The 14702-nt window shown below is 43.0% G+C and overlaps 1 protein-coding gene across 1 annotated transcript in view; it reads right to left on the bottom strand.

Moving 5' to 3' along the window:
• Positions 1-14702, bottom strand: part of LOC147748234 (keratin, type II cytoskeletal cochleal-like) — a 535675-nt gene that overhangs the window by 107160 nt on the left and 413813 nt on the right. The gene's annotated exons all lie outside the window — the stretch shown is intronic.

Genomic DNA, 14702 nt, shown 5'->3' with positions numbered 1-14702 from the left:
TGCAAGTAAACAGAAGTGTAAAAATAAAAAAAATCAATCCATACATGGAATCAATGGCAACAATAGCAGATTTGATAGCACACAAAGCCCTGAGAAGACAAACACTCATTGGAAAAGACAGTAGGTCTTGCACAAGAGATCTGTTGCTTTTGTCAATCTTTTTAACCTTGCTGTACCACATTGCAGCTATTGTGAACCATGGAATAAAAAAAGACTCAGTGATGCGGCCATCGCGTCTTTCATAGGTATGAGAAAGCGATCAACAAACATAGTCACAGCTACAAAATTATTTGAGCTTTTTTTATTTTTATTTACTGATCCAAGATTAATAGGCAAATAAAAAAATTAGTGCAAAAGTACTTCTTTTAAATTAGCACAAAGGTGCTTTTTACAAATATTTTATTAAAAGATGAACAGATTGAGTGAGCGGTGTGCGAAGGATAGTGGGGAGGTGAAGCACCAAGGTGGGTTGGGAAGAAGCACACAGCAGGCATGGGAGAAGCAACACTTGGGGAAAACACTGGGCAGATAGAAACACTCATGAAAGGGAGCAATGTGAATCTCAGAGTGGCAGCAGCACAGTGCGCACTGAGGACAGAAGCAAATGGATGAGATATAACTGCTTAGAGGAGGAGAAAATGTCATGAGGGGAAAAAGCTAGGAAACACATGCACTCTCATGGAGTGCTTATAAAGAAAAAAGTTGTTCCTTAAAAGCGAGCCAAGGAAGCATAGAAGCCAACCAGGTAGAGAGATGGTGAAGGGGCTGTGCTTCATAGAAACGGACAAACAAAAGGTCGATATGCTGGAACAAAGAAAGCCATGTAATAGAAAGCAGGCAACTAAGACTACCAGTAAAACCAACCAAAGGTGAGTAATGGGCCAGCTGTCGGCCCCTGTTTGTACGTGGAAAGCCTGAAATATGTCTTATACAACCAGAAAACCTGAGCTGTCTGGTAGGTTTGACCTAACAAAAGTTAAACCTGAGCAGCATGGTTCTTGGAAAAACTGACTGAAGAAAGGAAAAAACTTTGTCACATTGAAAGAAGGTGAAGGCAAAGGCCATGATCTTTGTCCCCTGGCAACAATAAGATCAGAAAGAAGAACCCATAACCATTCATCAATAGAACACTCACTGGACTTGTCCAGCGCTCATAACAACTTCCTAAATACCAGAACATTTAAAAAAAAATGGAGGACTTTCCAAGAATTCGACATCTGCACCCTTATAAACATTATCTCCAAATCCAAACCATTTTACCACCACAGGAACCCATTCCCTCATCCATTCTGAAATAATTAAAAAGTTTGATAGCCCCAATCTGGCCAAAGATTACCAACTCCTTTCTGACCCAAGGAACCATCCCTGACTCACTCATAGTTGATAAAGTCTGTCCATTATTTAAAAAACAATTTGAGTTGACCTTGATGACTTAAAGAAATAGTACTCTATAAAAAATCTACCCTTCTTTGTGAATGTGTTAAAAAGCTGTGTTTAATTTCAGCTTGCACACTTCTTGAAGGATAATGACCTCCTATACGAGCTACAATCAGAATTGTGACTCAAGTTCAGCATGGGAATGGACAGTTTGTAGATCATTGATGATGTCCACCAAATCCCAGGCAAAGGGGGGGGGGCTTGTCATCTGACCCTCCTATATGTGTATGCAGCATTCAATACAGTAAATCTCTCCTGACTACCCTTAAGGACAGAATGGGGCATCATTGGTATAGTTTTTAAATGGTTCTCATCTTTTTTGGGCAATCAGGACCATCAAATCAGAATAAGCAATTATTTCTCAGACAAATTCTCTTTGAGACAAGGAGTCCCACAAGATTCAATATTGTCTCCCAACCTTTTCAACTTCTACTTGTTGAGCCTATTCAGCATTAGCTACCACTTCTACACAGGTGATACACATCTATAAATAAAGATCTCCTCTCCCGAATATATAGGAATTCTGTCCAGAACCTGCAATATGGTCCACATCTGGTCTACTGCACACAGAAAAACCGGATTGCTCCTCATCTCACCCTCCATCTGTGATCTTCTAATAAAGGCATGGCTTAAAGGTAGTGCGCTTCTGAACATCACTCCAAACTTTGTGAAACTGATGGGATTCTAACTTGACAAACATCTGAGTCTACAGGAGTGCGCCTTCAAAATGGCAATATATTTTCAACTCCAACTCAAACTCTTTAAAGGAATTAAATAAAACATTCTAAAGCAAAACTTCAAGCTGATCATTCAGGTTTCTCATCCTCTCAAGAATGTATGGGCTATGGTAACTCCATCCTAGCAGGAACTGCTAAAATAGATATGGCATCCATCAAAGCACCTCTTCATGTTGCCACTAGACTGATACCTGAAAATTTGAGCATATTTCCCCATCCTACACTTACTGAACTGGCTACCAACCGAAGCAGTGTCAATTTTTAAACTAGCCTATATCAACACAAGGCAATACATGAAGGTGTTCCAAGCGCTATTGCAAGGAAATTGCATACCTCTGGAGGGCAAATACATCAAAGAAGTGCATATATCCACCTACTTGACATCCCAAACGTGAAAAAATCCAAAACTACGAAACAATTCTTCTCAGTACATGCCCAGCAGCAATGGAATTCCATGCGCTGAGAGATAAGGACAATTACCTCCTTCAAGTTATTCAAGAAAAAGCAATAAACATTTATGTTTGAGCAGGACGTTTCACTGTGAAGAATAGGTACCCCCACAAAAAGTAGATTTCCTTGATCTAATCAACAGAATATGTAGACTGCCTTAAACCACTATTTGAACTATTTATCTTAATACCCACCCGCTTTTTAATGAAACCAGTGCATGTATGTTTTTGGTTCCTTGAATTTCTGTTCTTCAACCCTTTACAACTGTGTAATGCTCTGAACTAGCATCTTTTTTGTGCTACGGAAAACCAAATACATACATAAATAAAGGAATAAACATTGTGCCAAAAATGCCACAAAGCCCTTTGGGTCACCTGCATATTATTTTCTGAGGGGGGCAATGCTTGACCCCAAATTGAAACTGGAGGATCAGAAGTTAAAGTACAGGAGGCAAATGTACTAAATTGCCCTGTAACTACCCGGTTTGAAAACCAAAAGAAGTGTCTGATAAAGGGAAGGCTCTGCATTGTAAAGTATTTAAACTGTCAGGTAGGATTACTCGTTCAGCCTTTGCCCTTTCCATCTCGCCTTATAAATTCTTGATTACTTGTACCAAGGAATCAAATGGGTTAGCTGTGAGATCCATATTAACAGCTTGACAAACTGTCAGGAACTAGGATGGTGCATGCCAGGCATTAGGCCCTTCTTCCCACAAGTCTCAATTCTTGGTATTCAATAATATGACAATGCGGAACTGGACTCAGATTTTGATCACATGACCTGGGACTGTCCTGGACTTACGGGGTTCTGGGACGAGGTCATAGTGAGACTCAGTAGGATATTAAAATACACCTCTTGCCAATACACCAGTGATCTGCCTCCTGTGCCTCATCCATAGACCGTCGTCCAACAAGGTCGGGAACAAATTTATGGACTTGGCTATGGCCCTGGCCAGATGACCAGTAGCCATGGCTTGGAACTCACCCAGAGGACCTTGCCTGGAAACCTGGGTGAATGATGGCCCACATTGGGCCCAAGCCGAGGAAAGAGCACTGCAAAGAGAAGAGGCATAGGGGGTGCGCCTTAGATCTATTGTGCCCCTCTGGGAGGAAGTGGTAGACCAATGGGAATCCCTGGGTCGACTGATGAACCAGTGGGAGATGATGAAGTAGGGGTTGACTGCAGAGTTTTGAGCCGGCTACGGCAGAGAGCCTTACACTGCGGGGGATAAACGCATACAGGACCTTGAGTTATGGATGGGACACGTTGGGAGGCAGAGGGGGTACTTGGGTGGGCTACTATGTGACTTCCCCTATCGGAGCTGCTGTAAATGTCTTCTCCCTTCTCTTTCACCTGGCCTCCCCTCGCCCCCAGGGTCACAATTATCCTTCCCTTTTCCTGCTCATTCATGTTTCTCCCAGGATACTGCTTGCACACTCTAACACGAGACTCGGTCATGTATGGAAATAGTTCTAGACTATTTGCAATATGGAATGTTTTCTTGTTATTTTTTATGGCATATAGATCTCCTGTATATGTGACCATGTCCCTAATCCCGTGAGTTGTGAGTGTTACCAATTGACTGTTGATCCCCCAATTTACTTGTTATCACCATGTATGCTTGGATGAGCCTCTCCTACTGGGGATTACTAAGCCACCTCCCACTGCCTTGACTTATGGTAGCACGTGTACTGTGATGTTGTGACTATTGAAATGCCAGTAAACAGAAGTGTAAAAATAAAAAAAATCAATCTATACATGGAATCAATGGCAACAATAGCAGATTTTATAGCACACAAAGCCCTGAGAAGACAAACACTCATTGGAAAAGACAGTAGGTCTTGCACAAGAGATCTGTTGCTTTTGTCAATCTTTTTAACCTTGCTGTACCACATTGCAGCTATTGTGAACCATGGAATAAAAAAAGACTCAGTGATGCGGCCATCGCGTCTTTCATAGGTATGAGAAAGCGATCAACAGACATAGTCACAGCTACAAAATTATTTGGGCTTTTGTTATTTTTATTTACTGATCCAAGATTAATTGGCAAATAAACAAATAGTGCAAAAGTACTTCTTTTAAATTAGCACAAAGGTGATTTTTACAAAAATGTTATTAAAAGATGAACAGATTGAGTGAGCGGTGTGCGAAGGATAGTGGGGAGGTGAAGCACCAAGGTGGGTTGGGAAGAAGCACACAGCAGGCAGGGGAGAAGCAACACTTGGGGAAAAAACACTGGGCAGATAGAAACACTCATGAAAGGGAGCAATGTGAATCTCAGAGTGGCAGAAGCACAGTGCGCACTGAGGACAGAAGCAAATGGATGAGAAAGAACTGCTTACAGGAGGAGAAAATGTCATGAGGGGAAAAAGCTAGGAAACACATGCACTCTCATGGAGTGCTTATAAAGAAAAAAGTTGTTCCCTAAAAGCAAGCCAAGGAAGCATAGAAGCCAACCAGGTAGAGAGATGGTGAAGGGGCTGTGCTTTATAGAAACGGACAAACAAAATGTCGATATGCTGGAACAAAGAAAGCCATGTAATAGAAAGCAGGCAACTAAGACTACCAGTAAAACCAACCAAAGGTGAGTAATGGGCCAGCTGTCGGCCCCTGTTTGTACGTGGAAAGCCTGAAATATGTCTTATACAACCAGAGAACCTGAGCTGTCTGGTAGGTTTGACCTAACAAAAGTTAAACCTGAGCAGCATGGTTCTTGGAAAAACTGACTGAAGAAAGGAAAACACTTCGTCACATTGAAAGAAGGTGAAGGCAAAGGCCATGATCTTTGTCCTCTGGCAACAATAAGATCAGAAAGAAGAACCCATAACCATTTATCAATAGAACACTCGCTGGACTTGTCCAGCGCTCATAACAACTTCCTAAATACCAGAACATTTAAAAAAAATGGAGGACTTTCCAAGAATTTGACATCTGCACCCTTATAAACATAATCTCCAAATCCAAACCATTTTACAACCACATGAACCCATTCCCTCATCCATTCTGAAAGAATTAAAAAGTTTGATAGCCCCAATCTGGCTAAAGATTACCAACTCTTTTCTGACCCAAGGAACCATCCCTGACTCACTCATAGTTGATAAAGTCTGTCCATTATTTAAAAAACAATTTGAGTTGACCTTGATGACTTAAAGAAATAGTACTCTATAAAAAATCGACCCTTCTTTGTGAATGTGTTAAAAAGCTGTGTTTAATTTCAGCTTGCACACTTCTTGAAGGATAATGACCTCCTATACGAGCTACAATCAGAATTCTGACTCATGTTCAGCATGGGAATGGACAGCTTGTAGATCATTGATGATGTCCACCAAATCCCAGGCAAAGGGGGGGGGTCTTGTCATCTGATCCTCCTATATGTGTATGCAGCATTCAATACAGTAAATCTCTCCTGGCTACCCTTAAGGACAGAATGGGGCATCATTGGTATAGTTTTTAAATGGTTCTCGTCTTTTTTGGGCAATCAGGACCATCAAATCAGAATAAGCAATTATTTCTCAGACAAATTCTCTTTGAGACAAGGAGTCCCACAAGATTCAATATTGTCTCCCAACCTTTTCAACTTCTACTTGTTGAGCCTATTCAGCATCAGCTACCACTTCTACACAGGTGATACACTTCTATAAATAAAGATCTCCTCTCCAGAATATATAGGAATTCTGTCCAGAACCTTCAATATGGTCCACATCTGGTCTACTTCACACAGAAAAACAGGATTGCTCCTCATCTCACCCTCCATCTGTGATCTTCTAATAAAGGCATGGCTTAAAGGTAGTCCGCTTCTGAACATCACTCCAAACTTTGTGAAACTGATGGGATTCTAACTTGACAAACATCTGAGTCTACAGGAGTGCGCCTTCAAAATGACAATATATTTTCAACTCCAACTCAAACTCTTTAAAGGAATTAAATAAAACATCCTAAAGCAAAACTTCAAGCTGATCAATCAGGTTTCTCATCCTCTCAAGAATGTATGGGCTATGGTAACTCCATCCTAGCAGGAACTGCTAAAATAGATATGGCATCCATCAAAGCACCTCTTCATGTTGCCACTAGACTGATACCTGAAAATTTGAGCATATTTCCCCATCCTACACTTACTGAACTGGCTACCAACCGAAGCAGTGTCAATTTTTAAACTAGCCTATATCAACACAAGGCAATACATGAAGGTGTTCCAAGCGATATTGCAAGGAAATTGCATCCCTCTGGAGGGCAAATACATCAAAGGAGTGCATATATCCACCTACTTGAAATCCCAAATGTGAAAAAATCCAAAACTACGAAACAATTCTTCTCAGTACATGCCCAGCAGCAATGGAATTCCATGCGCTGAGAGATAAGGACAATTACCTCCTTCAAGTTATTCAAGAAAAAGCTAAAAACATTTATGTTTGAGCAGCGCGTTTCACTGTGAAGAATAGGTACCCCCACAAAAAAGTAGATTTCCTTGATCTAATCAACAGAATATGTAGATTGCCTTAAACCACTATTTGACCTATTTATCTTAATACCCACCTGCTTTTTAATGAAACCAGTGCATGTATGTTTTTGGTTCCTTGAATTTCTGTTCTTCAACCCTTTACAACTGTGTAATGCTCTGAACTAGTTTCTTTTTTGTGCTACGGAAAACCAAATACATACATAAATAAAGGAATAAACATTGTGCCAAAATGCCACAAAGCCCTTTGGGTCACCTGCATATTTTTCTGAGGGGGGCAATGTTTGACCCCAAATTGAAACTGGAGGATCAGAAGTTAAAGTAGAGGAGGCAAATGTACTAAATTGCCCTGTAACTACCCGGTTTGAAAACCAAAAGAAGTGACTGATAAAGGAAAGGCTCTACATTGTAAAGTATTTAAACTGTCAGGTAGGATTACTCGTCCAGCCTTTGCCCTTTCCATCTTGCCTTATAAATTCTTGATAACTTGTACCAAGGAGTCAAATGGGTTAGCTGTGAGATCCATATTAACAGCTTGACAAACTGTCAGGAACTAGGATGGTGCATGCCAGGCATTAGGCCCTTCTTCCCACAAGTCTCAATTCTTGGTATTCAATAATATGACAATGTGGAACTGGACTCGGATTTTGATCACATGACCTGGGACTGTCCTGGACTTACGGGGTTCTGGGACGAGGTCATAGTGAGACTCAGTAGGATACTAAATACACCTCTTGCCAATACGCCAGTGATATGCCTCCTGTGCCTCATCCATAGACCGTCGTCCAACAAGGTCGGGAACAGATTTATAGACTTGGCTATGGCCCTGGCCAGATGACCAGTAGCCATGGCTTGGAACTCACCCAGAGGACCTTGCCTGGAAACCTGGGTGAATGATGGCCCACATTGGGCCCAAGCCGAGGAAAGAGCACTGCAAAGAGAAGAGGCATAGGGGGTGCGCCTTAGATCTATTGTGCCCCTCTGGGAGGAAGTGGTAGACCAATGGGAATCCCTGGGTCGACTGATGAACCAGTGGGAGATGATGAAGTAGGGGTTGACTGCAGAGTTTTGAGCCGGCTACGGCAGAGAGCCTTACACTGCGGGGGATAAACGCATACAGGACCTTGAGTTATGGATGGGACACGTTGGGAGGCAGAGGGGGTACTTGGGTGGGCTACTGTGTGACTTCCCCTACCGGAGCTGCTGTAAATGTCTTCTCCCTTCTCTTTCACCTGGCCTCCCCTCGCCCCCAGGGTCACAATTATCTTTCCCTTTTCCTGCTCATTCATGTTTCTCCCAGGATACTGCTTGCACACTCCAACACAAGACTCGGTCATGTATGGAAATAGTTCTAGACCATTTGCAATATGGAATGTTTTCTTATTATTTTTTATGGCATATAGATCTCCTGTATATGTGACCATGTACCTAATCCCGTGAGTTGTGAGTGTTACCAATTGACTGGTGAACCCCCAATTTACTTGTTATCACCATGTATGCTTGGATGAGCCTCTCCTACTGGGGATTACTAAGCCACCTCCCACTGCCTTGACTTATGGTAGCACGTGTACTGTGATGTTGTGACTATTGAAATGCCAGTAAACAGAAGTGTAAAAATAAAAAATATCAATCCATACATGGAATCAATGGCAACAATAGCAGATTTGATAGCACACAAAGCCCTGAGAAGACAAACACTCATTGGAAAAGACAGTAGGTCTTGCATAAGAGATCTGTTGCTTTTGTCAATCTTTTTAACCTTGCTGTACCACATTGCAGCTATTGTGAACCATGGAATAAAAAAAGACTCAGTGATGCGGCCATCGCGTCTTTCATAGGTATGAGAAAGCGATCAACAGACATAGTCACAGCTACAAAATTATTTGGGCTTTTGTTATTTTTATTTACTGATCCGATTAATTGGCAAATACAAAAATAGTGCAAAAGTACTGCTTTTAAATTAGCACAAAGGTGCTTTTTGCAAAAATGTTATTAAAAGATGAGCAGATTGAGGGAGCGGTGTGTGAAGGATAGTGGGGAGTTGAAGCACCAAGGTGGGTTGGGAAGAAGCACACAGCAGGCAGGGGAGAAGCAACACTTGGGGAAAAAACACTGGGCAGATAGAAACACTCATGAAAGGGAGCAATGTGAAGCTCAGAGTGGCAGAATCACAGTGCGCACTGAGGACAGAAGCAAATGGATGAGAAAGAACTGCTTGGAGGAGGAGAAAATGTCATGAGGGAAAAAGCTAGGAAACACATGCACTCTCATGGAGTGCTTATAAAGAAAAAAGTTGTTTCCTAAAAGCGAGCCAAGGAAGCATAGAAGCCAACCAGGAAGAGAGATGGTGAAGGGGCTGTGCTTCAAAGGAACGAACAAACAAAAGGTCGATATGCTGGAACAAAGAAAGCCATGTAATAGAAAGCAGGCAACTAAGACTACCAGTAAAACCAACCAAAGGTGAGTAATGGGCAAGTTGTCGGCCCCTGTTTGTACGTGGAAAGCCTGAAATATGTCTTATACAACCAGAAAACCTGAGCTGTCTGGCAGGTTTGACCTAACAAAAGTTAAACCTGAGCAGCATGGTTCTTGGAAAAACTGACTGAAGAAAGGAAAACACTTTGTCACATTGAAAGAAGGTGAAGGCAAAGGCCATGATCTTTGTCCCCTGGCAACAATATGATCAGAAAGAAGAACCCATAACCATTCATCAATAAAACACTCACTGGACTTGTCCAGCGCTCATAACAACTTACTAAATACCAGAACATTTTAAAAAATGGAGGACTTTCCAAGAATTTGACATCTGCATCCTTATAAACATAATCTCCAAATCCAAACCATTTTACCACCACAGGAACCCATTCCCTCATCCATTCTGAAAGAATTAAAAAGTTTGATAGCCCCAATCTGGCTAAAGATTAACAACTCCTTTCTGACCCAAGGAACCATCCCTGACTCACTCATAGTTGATAAAGTCTGTCCATTATTTAAAAAACAATTTGAGTTGACCTTGATGACTTAAAGAAATAGTACTCTATAAAAATCTACCCTTCTTTGTGAATGTGTTAAAAAGCTGTGTTTAATTTCAGCTTGCACACTTCTTGAAGAATAATGACCTCCTATACGAGCTACAATCAGAATTCTGACTCATGTTCAGCATGGGAATGGACAGTTTGTAGATCATTGATGATGTCCACCAAATCCAGGGCAAAGGGGGGGGGGGGTCTGGTCATCTGATCCTCCTATATGTGTATGCAGCATTCAATACAGTAAATCTCTCCTGACTACCCTTAAGGACAGAATGGGACATCATTGGTATAGTTTTTAAATGGTTCTCGTCTTTTTTGGGCAATCAGGACCATCAAATCAGAATAAGCAATTATTTCTCAGACAAATTCTCTTTGAGACAAGGAGTCCCACAAGATTCAATATTGTCTCCCAACCTTTTCAACTTCTACTTGTTGAGCCTATTCAGCATCAGCTACCACTTCTACACAGGTGATACACATCTATAAATAAAGATCTCCTCTCCCGAATATATTGGAATTCTGTCCAGAACCTGCAATATGGTCCACATCTGGTCTACTGCACACAGAAAAACAGGATTGCTCCTCATCTCACCCTCCATCTGTGATCTTCTAATAAAGGCATGGCTTAAAGGTAGTGCGCTTCTGAACATCACTCCAAACTTTGTGAAACTGATGGGATTCTAACTTGACAAACATCTGAGTCTACAGGAGTGCGCCTTCAAAATGGCAATATATTTTCAACTCCAACTCAAACTCTTTAAAGGAATTAAATAAAACATCCTAAAGCAAAACTTCAAGCTGATCATTCAGGTTTCTCATCCTCTCAAGAATGTATGGGCTATGGTAACTCCACCCTAGCAGGAACTGCTAAAATAGATATGGCATCCATCAAAGCACCTCTTCATGTTGCCACTAGACTGATACCTGAAAATTTGAGCATATTTCCCCATCCTACACTTACTGAACTGGCTACCAACCGAAGCAGTGTCAGTTTTTTAAACTAGCCTATATCAACACAAGGCAATACATGAAGGTGTTCCAAGCGATATTGCAAGGAAATTGCATCCCTCTGGAGGGCAAATACATCAAAGGAGTGCATATATCCACCTACTTGAAATCCCAAATGTGAAAAAATCCAAAACTACGAAACAATTCTTCTCAGTACATGCCCAGCAGCAATGGAATTCCATGCGCTGAGAGATAAGGACAATTACCTCCTTCAAGTTATTCAAGAAAAATCTAAAAACATTTATGTTTGAGCAGCGCGTTTCACTGTGAAGAATAGGTACCCCCACAAAAAAGTAGATTTCCTTGATCTAATCAACAGAATATGTAGACTGCCTTAAACCACTATTTGAAATATTTATCTTAATACCCACCTGCTTTTTAATGAAACCAGTGCATGTATGTTTTTGGTTCCTTGAATTTCTGTTCTTCAACCCTTTACAACTGTGTAATGCTCTGAACTAGTATCTTTTTTGTGCTACGGAAAACCAAATACATACATAAATAAAGGAATAAACATTGTGCCAAAAATGCCACAAAGCCCTTTGGGTCACCTGCATATTTTTCTGAGGGGGCAATGCTTGACCCCAAATTGAAACTGGAGGATCAGAAGTTAAAGTACAGGAGGCAAATGTACTAAATTGCCCTGTAACTACCCTGTTTGAAAACCAAAAGAAGTGTCTGATAAAGGGAAGGCTCTACATTGTAAAGTATTTAAACTGTCAGGTAGGATTACTCGTTCATCCTTTGCCCTTTCCATCTCGCCTTATAATTTCTTGATAACTTGTACCAAGGAGTCAAATGGGTTAGCTGTGAGATCCATATTAACAGCTTGACAAACTGTCAGGAACTAGGATGGTGCATGCCAGGCATTAGGCCCTTCTTTCCACAAGTCTCAATTCTTGGTATTCAATAATATGACAAGCTCTGGATACCTGACTCAAGAGAAACAGGTTTTAGGTGGTAAGGGATAAACATTGCTTCTGGTGGAACACTACAAGATCCCTTAGGCTACATACCATCTAGATAATAAGAAAATACATATATGATTACAAGTCAGGCAGTGCAGTAAGCCTGGGTAGAATAGCTGTCTAGCAGGTCATGAATGGACTGGTGCCCACACACCATATTTTCCAGTCAGCAATTCCAGCCAATAAGTTAAATGATATGTTGCCTGCAAAAATAACTAAGCCTTGCTCTCCCAGCTACTACCAAAGTTTTGTCAAGGGGGAAGCCTACTCCCCCTGTCAAAAATATTCTTCTTTTTATCCAGTATTAGGGGTGTCTTTCATAGATTCACATGCCTGAATCATTCCCCGTCGTCGAGACGGGAGCCTCCGGTAAATAAAAAAGTAATGTCCATAGACATACATAGAGAGAAAGGGTCCAAGGGTCTCCCCTTAGTAGCCTTTCCTTGTCCTTATGTAAAAAGGACCAAACTGACATAGTCAGCCAATCAGCTCCGACCTCCCTCTAGAACCTTCCTGGGAGGAGCCTCAGTCCCTCAGATTTTCTACCGCACGTTGTGCTAGGGAGTCTCCTGCCTGAGCTCTCCTCAGGATTACTCTAACTTCACCAAACTTTCTTTGAAAGTGTTCTCTGAAACCTCAAAACTCTCAAGGACTTCTTCAACACACTATCCCTGAAGTAAGTGTGTGTTTCTACTGCTTTTTACATGTCTGACTCGGGGAAGAAAGCCCTGTTCAGGGCCTGCTCTTCCTGCAGCAAGAAAAGAATACATGTGGATGATAGGCACGACCTGTGCTTGTATTGCCTTTACCCGGACCATAATTCGGAGAAATGCACTATCTGTCGGTCTTTTCCAAAAAAGACCGTGAGAGACAGGGAAGGTCGCCTTCTGATTTGGTTGGACAGGCTTAAGAACAGAGACAATCTGGACTCCTCTGTGAGCAGCGTTTCCAGGACCTCTGCTGTCTCAAACAAGAGGCCAAGGGAAGCTTCCCCGGGCCCCTCAGACACTCCTCCTACGAAGACCCACAAAAAGTCTTCAGAGGCGAGATCTGCGTCATCCTCAGTGTCTGCTAAGGAGGATAAAACCTTTAAAATGCCTGCTCCGTCCTCCAGACAAAGCCAGAGGACTACTTCAGTCAAAACCACAGTGTCTACCACATCGGCATCGTCGCCCTCAGCATCGACGACGATGACTACGTCCTCCTCATCTTCAGGTAGACCTGTTTCTTCAATTATTCCCCTGACATCGTCGTCGACGACAAAGACCATGTCGACAACGAAGACCACACCGTCGACGACGCCGTCACCAGCGACGAGCCCATCGTCGTCAAAACCGGCGACGACAAGAGTGTCGACGATAGACTCGTCGACGAGACCATCGTCTACGAAGGCACCGTCGATGAAGACGACGACTTCGCAGTCGTCGACGACCAAGATCCCTTCGTCCACCCCACCGCCGACGAAGACCTCGTCGACGACCCCGTCGACGAGAGGCTCGTCGTCGACGACCCCGTCGACGAAGACCCCGTCGACGAAGACCCCGTCGACGAAGACCCCGTCGACGACGACACCAAAGGCTCCGTCGACGGACTCGACGACGACACCGTCGACGGACGACTCGTCGACGGACGACTCGTCGTCGAATGAACCATGGAAAAAATCGAAACTGGTGGAGGCACCGTCCATGATGCTACCACCGTCGATGGTCCCCTCGACGACGACAGGCTCTACCATGCAGTCTGGCAAACCAGGCAAACCACTAATTACCCCGGAAACGACGTCTCCAAGTAAGGTGGAAAAGCAACCACCTCAAGAAATTTTCCAAAGCGAGGAATCCGAAGAGGATGACCATCTGGATCCCGCTACTTCAGTCTCAGAACTTCACATAAAATGCCAAAGCACTGATGAGGAACAGGAGGAATTCACCTATCAGGAACACTCCGTCCACGCCAGTGTCCGCACTGAAGTCACCCCCATGATATGCTTACCAGCAACCCTGGTTGATGACTTACGACTTCTTGTGCAAGACTACAAGCAACGCTTTCCGGAGGCTAACAGAGGCGGTCAAGCGCCTAAGAGTCCCGCACCAGGGGACAAGGGGGATCAGACACCTCCAGCTCAAGTACAGGTGTCCGCACCGGAACGCACTCACCTTCCCCATCAAACCCAACACGACGTCCAGCCTCAAGTGGTGGTTTCTTCGGACGATGAGGAGGAAGAGGAAGAACTGGAGGAAGGAGAGGTCCAGGAGGTTCACTCGGACCACTCGGACCAGGATGAAGAGGATGAATATATAGCATCATCCCCAGCTTCACCACAACCACGCCAAGCGGACTCCCCCCCGGTCGACATTGCTGGCTTCCACAAGCTGGTGGAGAGAGCGGCGAAGAGATTCCACATGGTGGTGGAATCCACGGAAACTGACTGTTTCCTGCACGACTTTAAGGAACAGACTCAGAAATCTGCAAAAGCTGTTCCGATCATAGAATTTTTGTGGGAACAAGGAAAGAAGTTAATGCTAACTCCTGCTTCAGTACCGGCGGTGGTCCCACGCCTAGATAAGAAATACAGAGCACCACTCACTGGGGCGGCTTGCCTTAATGGTCACCCCAA

The sequence above is a fragment of the Lissotriton vulgaris genome, chromosome 1_1, assembly GCF_964263255.1.
Source record: "Lissotriton vulgaris chromosome 1_1, aLisVul1.2, whole genome shotgun sequence".
NCBI lineage: Eukaryota > Metazoa > Chordata > Amphibia > Caudata > Salamandridae > Lissotriton > Lissotriton vulgaris.
The sequence above is the reverse complement of the archived record's forward strand: the minus strand, read 5'-3'. Positions and strand labels throughout refer to the sequence as shown.